Raw genomic sequence first — 18,028 nt, forward strand, 5'->3', positions numbered from 1 at the left:
TCAAAGTTTATATTTCGATAAATATTCATAAATACGAACAAATGTCGGTAAATATATTTATAAAAATTGTAGATATTACATACTTATGCATGTATGAACTAAATTTTCATCAAAGACGGTGGATGATAGGATATATACTACTACGTGCTGTTTCATAGTCATTTCAAAAAATGTTTTGTTGAGAATTTACATTTGGTGGCATGTTTGAATATTTTACATACATATATTTTACTAAAAACTATTTTGCATGAGTTAAATAGTTTATTATGGATGATACAATTCGTTCTCTAAGTATTTAATATTTAATATAATTATACATTTAGAACATAAAAAAGAATATAAATGGCCTAAGATAATTAACGCGTTGAATGTTACACATTTGGTAGTATATTATTTAAGTTTAATTTTGACTTATGGATAATATTATATAATAATTAGGCTAAATTGTTTATAACAATGAAATCCAAGTTTCAATACTACAATATCATATAGGAATTTAAAGGATAGACTAGTACAAGGGCCATAGCCCTAAAGAAAAACCCAAATAAAGTCCAGCCTAGGTAGACTATGCAGCGGAATCATCTCTTCCTTGTTGACCTCGAGTACCTCTTGCATCTGCTCCCATCAATAAATTAATGATCATCGCAAAAGTAGAAGAACAACATACAAAGCAATCAAACAAACAAAGGGTAAGCTAGAGTAGAAAACAAATTATCATGCAATCACATGCTATTTCACAATCCAAGTAGTATATGTCATCTAAACATGTTATGACTCCTCAAGCAATACACTAGACTCGACACGACTCCTCCAGATACATATAATCTGGTCGGATTCAACGGATGCTTGCACTTGTGGTAGATATCTCTGCTCACCCCCGAGCTGCTCACCCCCGAGCTGCTCACCCCCAAGCTAAGTATTACAAGTGTTACAATGTCTCAATCCCCACACACAAGGTTAGCCCTTAGTGAGTTTCAGGCCTCCTGCTACTCTAACCACAAGAGTTAGTCCACACTAAGTGAGACTAATTGACTCCTTAAAGTGTCAGGATGCAACATTACCTTGAATCCTTACAAAATTATATAGATGGGGCACCACCATGAACTCCCACTAACAGGGGTCATGGAATTACGTCCCGACCACTGAAGCACTGCCATGAGGTCTCACCTAGAGGCTCATGGAATTACGCACTGACACAGACCAAACATACTCAATCAATAAAGTAATATTTACCACACATATAAGTCTCATACCAACCTTTATAACCATTCCTCATTCATATTCCATGTTGAATCAATAACAACTCATCCTTCCCAAATCCACCAATATAGAATTGTACCTCATGCCAATACCATGTCAAAATTCATCACTTCTTACCCATGAATCATTCCATATCTCATATCAAATCCATACCCAACTCATCATATTCAATCCATGAATATAGAATTTTATTTCATATCAATACAATGTCATTTTCATAACCAACCATTTCATGTTTCGTTTCATACCAAGAATTATCCAAGTTCATCATTCACATCTCATACACCCTCTCACACATGCATATTCATTCATCTCATGCCATTATATAATAACTCAATCAAATACATGTCAAACCTCCAAGAACAGAGATAACATCAAACCAGGACACACTTTCACCTAGCTATTCGCTCAGGCTGAAGGGTCTCGCTTAGGCGAGAAGGACTCTTGCTCAGGCGAGCTCCCTTCGCCTAGGCGAGAGCTCGAAAAGAGGAACAGGGAGCATTCGCACTAGCTCGCTTAGGCAAGCTCTCCTCGCCTAAGCGATGCATCAACTCGCTCAAAACAAGGATGACCCGTCTGAGCGACAGTTCGCGTAGAAGGCCTAGGCGAGCCTCTGCCTGTCTCGCTTAGGCGAGCCTGGCTCGCCTGGGCGAGATTATCAGTTCTCGTCCCTATTCTCACCTGCAACAATCACATTTCCACACTCAAACAACCACGCAAGGCATCCCACATATTCACAACAACGTATAATCTATACAAACACCAAGAAGACTTAAAATAGGCCAAAAATGATTTAAAACTCGAAACCCTAGCTTCCCTTACCTTGAAATAAGCTAGCGGAAAGTTCCGACACTTAAGCAAATGAGCACTACAGCTCCAGAAGCAGGTTTAAGAGCTGAAAATCTCAATAAAGAGGGAGAACGAGATTATTACGAGGAACCCTAACGACAAGCACAAAGATTAAACTAAAGACCAATAGAAACTATTTTCGTTACTAATTTATAAATCAATGTTAGGGACCAATTTGAAGACCAATAGAAACTATTTTCGTTACTAATTTATATGGAATCTCAATGTTAGGGACCAATTTGAAGACCAATAGAAACTATTTTCGTTACTAATTTATAAATCAATTATAATTTTTTGAAACCAGTTTAGTTACCAATAATTTTTAGTTTATAAATTAGTATATAAATTGGTCACTATAATGACTAATTATTTTTTATCACTAAATTTGATCATTATTTAAGATTTTTTTTAGTTCAATATTTCCTTATTTATAAATTTATATACGAGCCTCTTTTATTAATGTTATATCAAAGGGCATATTAAATTTGTTTATGATTTTAATTAGTGCAAATAATAATTAATATTTGTTTTAATCAAGGTAGAGAATCTCTTTAAGAAAACCCAAAATATTTTAAGTCCAAACTTCAATAAGTAAAATTCAATTCCAACGCAATACAACGAAAGGTGTGTCATATATATTTTAGTTACTTATTCTTTTGGCAAGTGATATGTATAGACTGGCCGATGAAATAACTAAGGGCACCGATGAAATAACTAAGGGCTAGACGGACTTATAGCTTGATTGGTTATGTCTATTGTGGACATTCAATATGATTGATCGGTAGACATCTCGTGTAACTAATCAGTCTAAAAGCAGTTGCATGCAAATCAATTAAATAATTATATTAAGACACAATTCCAACAACATGTAAACAAAAGATTTACAATCAAAGTATATCCTTTGAGCCTCCAATATTGTATTCCTATTCTACTATTACATGTTTAATTCTCCACTCAATGCTTAAAATAAGGAGATGAAGTATGTATTTATAAAATGTTCAGAGCAATACTCAACTTCAGCTTTGGCACTCAGTCACAGAGTTTTTCCTCTATGTAAGGTTTTCTCTTAACCGCCTTAAGTGCTTAATGTCATCTTGTGGCTCAACTGCAAAACTTAGATTCCATATCTTTCGAAACCACCTTTCTTAGCACTCAACAACACATTTTGGGGCTCGAGCAGTAACTACCTTTCCTCAAGCAGGTGCTTAAGGTTTCTTCCTCATGAGTATTTCCTTAATCGCCTTTGTAGCCCTCAACACCGTTTTTGGGGCTTAAGTTGCACATCCTTAAATTCTTTGGAAATATCTACAAAAAAAATCACAAAGACATCGATTTTCTTATTTTCTTACTTCTCTACTCTTCATTCTGTAATCTAAAGCAAAAAAGGTTGTTTTCTTATAAAATATGATCAATTAAAGCATGATAAGTGTCAAATTATATGTAAAATTAATGCGTTCTATACACTTATAAGACATATTATGCAACTATTACATAACAAAATGAGAGAGTGGAAAGAAAACAACAACATATTATGAATGTGGCACGAACATTCAGAATTTAGTGTAAGTATTGAAATGGTTGAAATGTTAAGAAGGGGGATTGAATGGGCTAGTTAAAAAATATGGTGACTTTTAAAAGCCTAAAGCAGTTTTCAATTGAATCAAATCAACCACCAAGTATGGATGCAAACACTCCTAGACTTGACACTTTCAATCGATTAAAAACAAAGATAGTTGAGTGATTTCATTAAACGGATACAATACTGATAGAAGCAACATATTAAATCACAAAAATAATCGTCTGAAAAATTGGGAAAAATACATAAATGCAAATTTGTGATTTAAGTCAGGACATTATGAAAGATCAATCAAGATAGGTTCAAATGAGTTAGACAAACATGAGAAAAGCTACAGATAATGCCATATCACACAAGAATGTCAAAATGATTATTCAAATCAAAATTCTTTAAACTTTAAAATGTAATACAAGAGATAAAGGTTAGAGAAAAGAGCAATGCACAAGATTTTTATACTCGTTCACTCAAACCTAAGCTACATCCAGTTAGTCAAGGCAACCCGAGCTTGACTTTGCACTATTTCAAAAGATTTCCAGAGTTCACCATATTACACTTTCAATGTATGCAAAAATACCACACAATGACTCTTGAATCATACAATAATCAAATCAGCACAATGTAACATCACGGTCGGATATTACTAATTTTAAATAAATAAAATAGAATATAGAAATAAAACCTCATTTATTATACTGTCTTTTCCCAAAACGCGGGAAAATTTAAAACATTTATTATCGTAATAATTCAAAACCACAATTTATAATTGCCTATTACATCCCATAATCTGTTAAAAGTAAATGTTTACAAAATCCAAAATCCATAAATAATAAAACCCCGTAAAAGTTTTTCCTCGCTAGCCCCTTTTTGATGTTATGCCTCAGAAGAACCACCGACAACATCATCTGCTCCCATGTAACACATTACACGATCATCACCAAACACAAGCAGATAGTGTGAGCTAACATATAAACATATACACACACACACACACACACATATATATATATATATATATATATATATAATATTCATACATGTAAGACCTAGAGAATTTAAATAATTAAATAAATAAATAAATAATTAATAAATACAGGTAGTAGAGCCTTTATGACATTTAAGGCTAACTTTTATGACGTGGAATAGTACTAGCTCAAATGGTTGAGAGTACTTGATTGTGTTGAGAGTACTTGGATTCGAGTCTTATGTATGTCAATTGTGTGATTATTTTGAGAGGACGTGGAACCAATTTGAATCAAAAAGGGACTTTAGAAGAGAATTGGTGCGGGAAAAACATCCAGGTTAAGGGAGCTCTATTACGTGCTTCATTATGAACTGTACCATTCTGGATTGATTTATATGCATGGGTGCCTTGAATCTTGTTAAAAATGCGTAAAAGGCTCGTGTTTCTGGAAATTTCCAAAAATTGCCTAGCGGCGTTGATGACCCGTAGGGCGACTTAAGCTTTAGAACCCAGTTTCTGGGTTTTCTCCATGAACCGCCTAACGGCTATGCGCTGCCCACCAGGCGACACGAACTGGCTTGGTCAATTGTTCTATTTCGTGGAGTTCTGCGATTTTGGTAATGCCTGGTTGGAGTTTTATATCAAATTATAAATGTAAGGCCCACTTAAATTCTAACCCCTTATGTTAAGGGCTGCCTTTAATCGGTTGGGCCTAAGGCTGACCCAAAGGGAAAACAGACCCTAAGTCTGCCCTAACACTTTCATCCCATTCACTTTACAGAAATAGTTCTTCCATCCCCTTTAGAGCAATCGCAACCCTTTGCTAGGGTTTGATCTCCAACCTCCGTCAAGTCCGCTCAAGTTTATTCTTTCCCCGTGTAAGTTACTCTCTGACTCATACCACTTCCCCCTTAGTATATTTTCGTATTTTCACAGCTAAGGTTCTGTAGCGAGCTTATCTTGTGATCTGTTTCGTTGTTTTTCCAGCTTCTAAGCATATTCCTAAAGTTGTTGTGTCCGTGGTTGGTGTCAAGGTCCTATACTAGCTTATTCCAAGTAAAGGAAGTTAGGGCTTTTTGTTTTAAATGATTGGCTTAATTACTCGGATCATACCCATTTTGGTTCGAAAATTTTAAAATGGTACCCACTTTGAACTTTGTCTCAATTTAGTACCCAATTTTGATTATTGCATCAATGTAGTACCCTCCGTTAAGTCTACACAAACGACGTTAAATACCTTGCCACGTGTTAGCCTCTGGATTTTTTAATTTTTTAATTTTTTTTAATTTTTTTTGAATTTTTTTTGAATTTTTATTTTTTTTTGAATTCTTTTTTAAAAAAAAAAAATTGCCACGTGTCAAATCCTTGATGTGACACATGGCAAGGTATCGCCACGTGTCAAGGTACCTGACAAATGTCATTGTCTTCATTTCAACTTAGTCCCTACATGTGTCTATTTGTTTCAATTTAGTACCCATATATATTTATTGGTTTCAATTTAGTACCCAATTTATTTGTTTTAATTTTGTTTGAATAATTTTTTACAAAATAGAGAAATATTGTGTCTCCCTTAAAACCAAATTTATTATTTATATAAATGTTATATTTATATTTTTTATTAAAAATGACTTACATATATGTTATTCATGACTTTTACTATTAACTTTAATATAAATTTCAATACTTAATTTTATAACTCATTTTTAGTAACAAATATCACTATAACATTTATATAAATAATAAATTTTGTCTTAAAAGAGATACAATATTTCTCCATTTAAAAAAAAATATTTGAATAAAATTTAAACAAATAAATTGGGTACTAAATTGAAACAAATAAACATATATGGGTACTAAATTGAAATAAATAGACACATGTGGGGACTAAGTTGAAATGAAGACAATGACACTTGCCAGGTACCTTGACACGTGACGATACCTTGCCACGTGTCACTGACAATGCCACGTGTCACATCAAGGGTTTGACACATGGCAAAAAAATTTTTTTTCTAAAAAAATTCAAAAAAATAAATTATAAAATAAAAAAAAATTATAAAAAAAATTATAAAAATTAAAAAATCCAGAGGCTGACACGTGGCAAAGTAGTTAACGGCGTTTGTGAAGATTTAACGGAGGGTACTACATTGATGCAATAATCAAAATTGGGTACTAAATTGAGACAAAGTTCAAAGTGGGTACCATTTTGAAATTTGCGAACCAAAATGGGTATGATTCGAGTAATTAAACCTAAATGATTTGTTTGGCCTATTCTAGATTCTGCCTAGTGTTGTATGAGTTATATGTTACTATGAACATGCGAAGTGCTTGTGTTCGTGGTTTTGTGCGAAAATGGGACTGTTGCAGGTGAGGACAGGGGCGAGAACTAATAGTCTCGCCCAAGAGAGCTAGTCTCGCCTAAGCGAGGCTGGCAGAGGCTCGCCTAGGCCTTCTGCGCGAGCTGTCGCTCAGGTGGGCCTTCTTGGTTTTGAGCGAGGGAATGCCTCGCTCAGGCGAGGAGATCTCGCCTAGCGAGATGGTGCGAATGGCCACTGTTCCAGCTTGTCGAGCTCTTGCCTAAGCGAAGGGAGCTCGCTTGAGCGAGAGTCACTCTCGCATGGGCGAGACCCTTCAGCTTGAGCGAAGAGCTAGGCGAGAGTGCATTCTGGTTTGGTGTTTTCCCTGTTCTTGGATGTTTGTTATTTAATTGGATTGTTATATAATGGTATGAGGGGAAGGAATATGCATGAGTGGGAGGGTGTATGAGTTGTGAATGACGAACTTGGATAATTCTTGGCATGTAATGAACATGAAGTGGTTGGTTATGAAAGTGGCATGGTAATGAGATGAGTTAAAGTCATATATTCATGGATGGAGTATGAGGAGTTGGTATTGGTTTGACCTGGAATATAAAAGAGGTTGATTAAAAAGGTTGACATGAGATGTATATGCATGATAAATATATATATATATATATATATATATATATATATATATATATATATATATATATATATATATATATATTACTTGGTTGTTTGAATATGATTAGTATGTGGTCAATACGTAATTCCTTGAAATCTCTAGGTGAGATTTCAGGGTCGTGCTTCAGTGGTCAGGACGTAATTCCATGACCCCTATTAGTGGGAGTTCATGGTGGTGCCCCATCTATATAATTTGGTAAGGATTCAAGGTAAGGTTGCATCCTAACACTCTAAGGAGTCAGTTAGTCTCACTTAGAGCGGAGGTGAGAGTAGCAGGAGGCCTGAAACTCATTAAGGGCTAACTTTGTGTGGGGGGATTGAGACATTGTAACACTTGTAACACTTAGCTCGGGGGTGAGTAGGGTAATCCACCACAAGTGCAAGCATCCGCTGAATTCGACTAGATTATATGTAATCCGGATGAGTCGTGTCGAGTCTTAGTGTATTGTTAGGAAGGTCATAACATGCTTGGGTGATGTATGTGTAATTGACTATGAAAGTGTATATCTGATTGCATGATAAAGCTATTTTTTTTGGCTCTAGCTTACCCTTATGTTATTTGTTGTGTGTTCTGTTGTGTGGTTCTCTCTTTTGCGATGATCATCAACTTGTTGATGTGAGCAAATGCGAGGAACACCTGTGGTCAACAAGGAGGTGATGGTTCTGCTGCTTAGCCTTTGGATTGACTTCTATTTTGGACTTTTCTTTTAGCCTTTATGTTTTCTTTTTGGCATCGTGGTGTGCTTTGGTTACTATACGGAGTGGTATTTATACTCCAGGAATGCGCTTCTGTATTATCCTGTGTAATGCTTCCTTTAATTAACTTTATTAATTAAATGGGGTGTTATAATAAACATGTTTATGTTTTACATGTCAGAGATTGTATGAATTGGTGATAATTGTATGATTTGTTGTATGATTGGGAAATTAGGGTTCATGTGGGGATTGGGGAATTAGAGAATATGCTTGGCTATGAATGGTGTGTTGTTTTTCATGAAAAGTTATAATATATTTGAACAAGCCAGAAATATGTAAGTTTGATAGAACGTGAAAAATATGACGAAATGCATACATGAACTACTAATTAGGGTCTTAGAATTCATACTGGTGCAGGAAAAATCTAGGCAGCACCTAGAATTTCTATGCACCGCCTGACAACACTTGAACTACTGCTAGGCGACACATAAAGTGTAGGCAGACGCACCGATTTTGCTTTGTGTTGGGTTTTGGTTGTGGCTATTTGGAAATTTGGCACATAATACTGAGTAATTGAGCATAAGGTGTGAGAAGGAAAGCTTGCATGTGAGATAATTAACTATATGTGTGAAAAGATAGTGATTGGGTTCCCACTACCCGCATTTATTAATTAATTATTTATTTAATTATTTAATTTTTCACGGGTCTTATAGCGTACATCAAACTTCCAACAACTGAAGCATATACGTTAGCCATGATTTCTCTTTCTTCATTTGTCTAAGGTTATTGGTTCTTAGATAAATGAAAATGACTAGCCAAAGGTGTGCTAACTAACTTGGCATCTTCCTTGTTAAATCTGTGAAAAACACGGTTGATGTACTCTTCTTGAGATAATCGCAAAATTCCTTTTTTCTTATCTTGCGTGATTTCCATTCCAAGGATCTTCTTCGCTGGACCCAAGTCTATCATATCAAATTATTTTGAATATTTGATAATTGGCATCATCGTGCTTTTTTTATATCTTTTATTGTTATTTTATTATTATCTTTTCATATTTCAAGTTTTATTTAATAAATTTGGAAAAGATAAATATTTGGTTTATATTTTGTAGATAAGTGGAAATCTCAAAGATTTAGGAAGATTATTAACAAGACCAGTGTAGTACTGAATATTAAAAGAATATAAAACAAAAATCATCCACCAAGTTTGTCATTCATAACATCCAAATTTTGATCATTAATGCGAACTTATAATAAAAATTGCTAAGACATTGAAACCTTCCTTGTGCATGAAGCTTTCAAACTTCTTATACCATGGTGTTGGAGCTTGCTTCAAACCATATAAACTTTTATTTAATCTAACACAAATATTCATTTTCCTTTCTTCTGAGAAATCTTCTGGGCGATGTATATAAATCTTTTCATCTAAGCCTCCATGAAGACATGCAGTCTTTACGTCTAATTGCTCAAGGTAGAGCTATTCACAAGCCACAATACTTAAGACAATCTTGATAGTAATATGTTTCACAACTAGAACAAAGATTTATGTGTGGTTAATTCCTTCCTTTTGTTGAAATCCTTTGACAACTAATTGGGCTTTGTATCTCTTGGAGTCATCATGATGACTTGGACCCAACTATAGGCCTAATCAAAGGCCCAATCATTAGAAGCATGATATGGAAGATACAAGAGGGCATGGATCAAGGGTCCAATGGGCTTCATAGGCTTCAAATGTTATTTTCTTGGATCAAGAAGGATATTAAGATATGATGGGCTTGTCTTAGATCATTAGAATAGATTTATTTTTGGGCCAATTGTTTAGGCCATGCTTTTAAAAATAAATTGTAAAATTACTAGAAGTAGTTTTGGATCATAATTCTTCTAGCTTTTGCAATTGGGTCCATTCAAGCCCAATTACATAAGTATAGACCAAGTTTACATCTAGCCTTAGCCATGAGTTGCACATTTAGTATATGTGTTAAATGAGGAACGTGTGGCACATCACATGGCATGTAATCCACCTTGCATTTGCATTCCATTTAGTCTTACATTTCGTTTTCATTTTAGGAGATGATCTCTACTATAAATGAAAGTCTCCATGCATTTTAAAGGGCACTCTTGAATTTAGCAAAGTTATTATGTTGAGATTCTATGAGTTTTGCCTTTGAGAGTCATTAGTTAAAGTGCTCACCTAGAACTCTCCTCTAGCCTTCCTCCTTTAGGGCCTGTTCGCTTTTGCGAATTTTCTATTTCAGCTGAATTGAGAGGATGGATCATCAGGGAAAATAGATGTTCGTTTGGGATGATATAAGGGCGAGTAGTTGCAGTGATTTAGAGGATGAGTGATTTTTTTCATCTCATGTGTATTGGGCAAATTTGAAGGATTGCTCTACCAAATTACCCTTTTATCCATTGTCACCTTTTTCTTTTCACGTGTTGCACTAGCAAAAATTACCTTTTTTTTTCATGTGTTGGATCGATCCCAAAATTGTAGATCCAATCCCTCATGTTTTTGGAACGGATCTTTTCTTTCCTGGATCCGATATGGGCAAGTGGGGAGTGGATTGGATCCCTTCTTTGTGGATCTGATCCTTTGTGGTGGCTTCATTCATACAACTTCCTTTCTATAACTAAATTAATTTATTCTATTAATTTTTGTTATGTATTTCTTTAAAGTGTAGTATTAAATAAAAATTTAAAAAATTATTATAACTCATACAAATACTAATTTATACTACTTATTACTTAAAGGGCAAAATGGTAATCTCTTTTTTCTATATATTAGAATTTTTTGTTTTATCTATTACATCAATCAAATCACTCAAACTCTCACAAACTTTACTTCCAAATTTACTCACAATCACCTTTAAATCCCTTAAAAAAACAACGCATATTTCACTCTCAAATTCACTCAAACCCATCTTCTCTCCCTCCCACAAATCCATCTGGTCAAGTGAACAAATCCTTAGGTTGGCCAAACCTCCTGAAGATCTCCCTGCACACCATCCATTCTACAACCAACACATATCCTAAACACTATGCTTCCGCGTCCATGGTTGCCATGAAGACTCATTCTACCATTCATTGCGTCCAAGGAGCTTCATCAAGGTCATCACATCATGATCTTCATTTACTCGATACACCTCTTTGTTGTGAAGTGCATTTTTTTCAATAGTTAAGTCTACTAGTTTCCATGTTTGATTGGATATTAAAGACATCATCTCATCTTTCATAACAAACACCCACTTACTAGCATCTAAAATCTAACATGCTTCTTATAGTTTTCAGGCTCCCCTTCATCAGTAATATATAATTTAGGTATTTCCTATTAGGCTTATGAGGTCGAAAAGAACTTCTCAAAGCAAGAATTAACGTAGAAGGCTTTAGTGTGTTAAGGTGTTGCTCATTGTTATTTTCAATTGATTCCTCTGGCTGAGGAGTATCAATTATATGAATTTCGGGGACATCATCCACCTCTACATTCATTGGACTACTCTTTTCTAAGTTTACAATGTATGTATTATCTTTATCCTTTTACATTACTTTTTCATTGAAGATCACATTTATACTACAAACAACCTCTATGTTTTCATTATCCCATGATGGTAGACAAAGTCATCTTCACCTTAACAGATGAAAGTCCGCTTCTTTGATTTAGGATCATGTTCATTCCTTTTTTGATCATTAATGTGCACATATGATACATAACAAAAAATGCTAAGATGTGATTGTTTGACCTCTTTCCACTTCATACCTCTTATGGTATTTTTGGCTCTAATGGTATCGATGGACCTCAGTTGATCAAGAAAGTTGTTGTGTTGAATGCTTCCACCCAAAACTACTTTGGTAAGCTTGATTGCAAACACAAGCTTTTGATTCTTTTAGTCAATGTTTGATTCATATGCTCAACTACACCATTATGTTAAGGTGTACTCGGCACAATCCTCTCCATTTTGATCCCATGCTCATAACAAAATTTCTTAAATCTATTGTCTTCCTATTCACCACCATTGTCCATTCTAAGCTTTTTGATCTTCAATTTTGTCTCATTTTCTACAATGACTTTCCAAATCTTGAAAGCATCAAATACTTATGACTTGTGTTTTAGAAAGTAAACTCATACCTTTCTAGAGTGATCATCTATAAAAATCACAAAGTATTGTTTCCCACTAATGAATGAGATAGTCGTTGGCCCCCAAAACATCAGAGTGAACAAGCTCAAGTCTCTCTATCTTTGAGGTTCTTCTACTTGTCCGAAACCTAACTCTTTTCTGCTTTTCAAGGATACAGTATTCACACATGTTAATTTCTACTAATTAGAGACCTGATAGTTTATCTTTTAAGTGCATGATCTTTATCCCTTTCTTGCTCATATGGCCTAACCTTTGGTGCCATATATTAGAATTTTCATTTGTTGTAGTTGCAATCAAATGACATGCTTTAGTAGTCTTGTAAAGAGTACCACTTTTTTTTTTTACCACGAGCAAAAGTCATTACACCCGTTGAAATCTTCCATTGATCTCCATGGAATACTATCGTATAACCTTCATCAACCAACTAGCCTACTGAGATTAAGTTCTTTGTCAAGTCAAGAATATGTCTAACATTCTTCAATTCCCATATTGATCCATTTAACTTAATCTTTACTACACCTTGTCAACAATCTCACAATATTGTTCATTGCCAAGGTAAACTTTACAAAGGATTCCAAGGACATAATTCTCGAAGAATTCTTTCTGTGATGTGGCATGAAAGGATGCTCTAGAGGTAGAACCAAGATCTACCTTTGCCTTCACATCTTGATTTTTGTAATGCCTAGTCTTTCCAGAATTCTAACACTCAACTGTCTTTGAGTTATGGAAGTTATGAGGGTTTTTGAACCTATACCTCCTTTCCTTGGATTTACCACGTCTATATCCTTTAGTCAAATTTCTCCCTCTTGACTTTGTGTGCAAAACTAAAAAGGTTGACGATTCACTTTACTCTCTTCATCAGATGTCTTCACTGAGAATCAAGTCACGAACATTATCAAATTTCAACTTATTACATCTCGATGAACTTCTCACAACAGTGACAGTAGCATTCCAACTTTCTAGTAGGGAATACAAAAAATCAATGCTCGTACTTCTTCATTAAATTCTATTCCAATAGAATTCAATTGGAACTATATTGAGTTCATTGAGATGTTGTGTTGCTGATGCACCTTCTCTCATTTGGAAATTGAACAACCGTGTTATCAAATCAACTTTGTTTGAGGCTAAAGGCTTTTCATACATTCTAGAAAGAGTTGCCATTAGATTTGTTGTGGTTGTTTCTTTTACAATGTTGAATGCAACATTGCAAGATAACATCAAACAGATAACTCCGAGGGCTTATCTATCAAAAAGAGCACAATCTTCATCTTTCACGTCCTCTAGTTTGTTTCTTGAGAAAGGTTGATACAATTTTTTTCTGATACAAATAATCTTCAATTTGCATCTTCCAAAAGCCAAAGTTCGCACCATCGAACTTTTCAATTTTTACCTTTCCTTCATCTGTAGCCATTACTCCAACTCAAATTTGATTCCATATAGATCATTTATAATAAAAACAATAGTTACAATCTGAATTTGATACTAGTTGTTAGCAAATAACGCACATTACCTATAATTAGAATTATGGAAACAATATAAGTACAAAAAATAGATAACGAAGTTCAACCAATTATGCTTACGTCTTCAGGTTGCTACAAACCTTTTATTTGAAAGAGAAAATTACAAAAAAAAAGTGTTTACAAAACACTCAATTCACAACCCAAATAAAACCAAAAAAATAAAGTATTATTTTTCTTTTTCTCTCTCTTATCTCCCTTTTTCTCGTTATTGGTATTGAATAATAAACTTTTACGCAAAGGTATTTATACATAGCGTAATGTAGATAATCCTAATATTTTGTTTCTGATAATTATGCATTATAAAATATTACTGTATTTTGTCTATTTTGAAGAAACAATACTCTCTCTACAATATTTCCTTTGTCTAACTAAGTCTAACAAGAAGATGATTAAAGAGACCTAACAAGAGAAATATAAGAGGAGGAAATTAGAAATAAATTGAAAGCAAAATTTAAGATTATTGAAAATATTAAGAACTTGTAAATTTTAAGAGATTATAAAATATTTTAGAAGACTTAAGTATGCTTTTGAATTTCCTAGAAGTCTAAGAGATGTGCGGCCGAAGGTTAGAAAATCTAATATGAAATTTATAAAACTTCCTGATGGGATAAACTCTTCCAAGCTATATGACTAGGAGAGGCTCCCAAATGGGTGATCTATAATGTACCGATACTTCAATTTGGGTCACGTATCCGTGTCCAACACGTATCCGTATATGATACTTTAGGATACTTTATCGATACTAATCAGTGAAGTATCTCATTTACAAAGTCGTAGTACAATACAATAAAATCTTTGAATAATGATCAATTTTAGTAACAAAAATAATTAGTCACTATATAATGACCAATTTAAGTATCAATTTAAAAACTAAAAATTATTGGCAACTAAAATAGTTCCACAAAATTATAATTAGTCTCTAATTGATAATTAAAATAATTTTTATTATAAATTGATTTCTAAATTTGTCACTAACATTAGTTACCAAGATTTTGACTACCAAAATAATTGATTTTTAAATTAGTCACAAACATTAGCTACCAAGGTTTTGGCTACCAAAATAATTAGTCTATAAATTGGTCTCTAATTAGGAAATTGATCTCTAATATATTTTTGGTTACTAAAATTGGTCATTATTTAAGAGTTTTCTTATAGTGGTACTTTTATGATGACAATAATTTATATTTTTTATGTTGATAACTTTAGTACATATAGTTTTAATTTGGATTAACACAAGAACAATCATATATTTATTATGTTTTTAAGAATTATTGTACACATTTTTCAATATTCATATATCATGTATCTATCACGTATCGTGTCGTATTATTTTCCAAAATGAATGTATTGACGTATCGGATACGTGTCGTATCCGATACATGTATCGTATCTATGCATCATAGTGGGTGATCGTTTGTAGAAGCTTGATAGTGATGGAAATATGGTGTGCATATGATGGTTTTGATGTGATGAGATGATGGCTTCTCCTCCAAACTATATGACTCAACCAAGGGAGAGAGGCTATGGTGGTGTTTGAGTAATCTCAAGAGAAGTTAGGCCAAATCTTAAGGAATGGTGGCTAAAGGAAACCTAGAAGGGGTGTTTTAACCTTGGTGACCTAAGTTGAGTAGTATGGCAAAAAATTGGCAATATAACTTTAATCAAATCAAAGGTGAATTACATGAAGGGAGACACCTCTATTAATAAGCTTAGGTAACCCTAAAGGTGTCTCCAAATTGTAGAAGCAAAACCCTAATTTTCTAACTTGAAGACCAAGGAAAAATTCTCTTCATGAGAAGCATGACACATGGCCACTACTAAGGAGAAATCCTCTCCATTAGGAGCATGGCACATGGCTGTTACTAAGGAGAAATTCTCTCCATTAGGAGCATGTCCCATGTCAATAGCATATGTCTCACAAAAGAGAGCAACTTGGAGAATGTCCATCTAATGTTAATTACTTGTCATTTGTCTAATGGATTTCTTTTGTCAAATAGAAGTGGTAGACATGTCCTACAACATATAATAACCTTTTATGTGTTTTTATTTTAGTACGAGGCTTGTTCACTTCTATGTGCTTTATCGTTTGTGAGCATTTATGGTTTGTCAGATGCAAAATAGGACTACATAGTGTTGTATCATTTTTCCAACAAAACACTTGCATATGCTCTATTGTGCCTTAAGCCATCTTCGTTCAGAAGAAGCATAGTCATGCTTTTATGCTTATTTTTAACACTTAATCAAAATCACAGGGTGTTGGACACTTCTCTAACAATGATTAAGAAAGTTAACTTTGTGTAATCATAGGATTAGTGTTCACATTAGATTTAATCATTAGTTAAGTATAATGATCACCGTTATATTCATACTAATGTAATTATTAGTTTTCTGTTCGCACTAATTATTATTAGGGGTGGACAAAAAATCTAATTTTATTGATCCAATCCACTTTTGCTCCAATCCAATCCATTTATAATCCATTTTATTAAAAATCCAATCCATTTAAAATCCATTTAATGGATCTGGATTTCAATCTAATCTACATTTTATATATTTTATGAATTGGATATCCATTTTATAAATCAAGAATTTTAAATATGGATAATCCAAAAAATTCAATCCAAATTTTCAATTTAAAATTTTAGTTGGGTCAGACTAAAGGTTGAGATGGAGTATGCTAAATTCAGACATGGACAGGCCTTGCTCGACGATCTATACAGATCGGGCAGGCTCGACGACCATAAGAGGTTGGGTAGGCCTAAAGATATGAACGGGCTAGGCGGGCCCAACAAATCGAACGAGTCAATCGAGCCCAACGATCCAAAAAATTCAAGTGAGCCTGATGATCCGAACGGGGCAGGCGGGCCCAATGACCTGATGAGCCAGGTGGGCCCGAAGACCCGAACGGGCCAAGCGGGCCCGATGACCCAAATGGGTCAAGCGGGCTCGAAGAACCGAATGGATCAAGCAGACCCAAAGACCCGAACAGGTCAGGCGGGCCCGATGACCCGAACGAGTCAGGCGAACTCGAAGTATCGAACGGGTAAGGCGGGCCCGAAGACCCGAACGGTCAGGCAGACCCGAAGACCCGACAGGGTCATGCGGACCTGAAGACTCGAACGGACCAGGCAGGACCAATGACGAAAATAGGTCAAGCAGCCCAAAGACCCGAACGAGTCAGGCAAGCCCAAAGACCTGGACGGGCGCAACGATCCGAACAGGCCCGAAGACCCAGATGGGGCGGATGACCTGGACGGGCCCGGCGACCCGGACGAGTTTGACGACCTACACGGACCTTACGACCCGGATTGGCACGACGACACGAACGAGCCGGACGACCCGGATGGGCCCGATAATCCAGGCAGACCTGACGACTCGGACGACTCAAAGGGGCTCGACGACCTAGACGAGCCTGACGACCTACAAGGGCCTTATAACCCAAATGGCATGATTACACGAACGGGCGCGTCGACCCGGACGTGCTCTACGACCCAGACGGGCTCGATGTCCTGGACGAGCCCTACGACCCGGACGGGTCCGACGACCTGAACTGGCCTGACGACCCGTACTTGCCCGACGACCCAGATGGGCTTGACGACCCGGACGAGCCTGACGACTCAAACGTGCCCGACTACCCGATTAGGCCCGACTGTTTGGACGGGTTCGTCCAGGTCGTCTGGTCCGTCCGGGTCATCGGGTCCATTCGGGTCATCCAGCCTGTTCGTGTTGTCGAGCCTATTCGTGTTGTCGGGCCCGTCCGAGTTGTCCGGCCCGTCCGGGTTGTCTGGCCCGTCCAGGTCGTCGAGCCCGTTTGGGTCGTCCTGGTCATCGGGCTCGTTCGGGTCGTTGGGTCCGTCCAGGTCATCAGGCCCATCCGGGGCATCCAGGCCTTAATGATACAAGTTTTAAAAAATTCAATTTAAATTTCTTTTATAAAAAATGGATTCTGGATTTTGAACTCTATCCAAATATTTGGATTGGATTTAAATCTTGATCTAAATATTTGGATATGGATTTAAAAAAAATCCAAACTACTTTTGCTAAAAAAATGGA

This window comes from Vigna unguiculata, chromosome 2 (genome assembly GCF_004118075.2).
Source record: "Vigna unguiculata cultivar IT97K-499-35 chromosome 2, ASM411807v1, whole genome shotgun sequence".
NCBI classification, from domain to species: domain Eukaryota; kingdom Viridiplantae; phylum Streptophyta; class Magnoliopsida; order Fabales; family Fabaceae; genus Vigna; species Vigna unguiculata.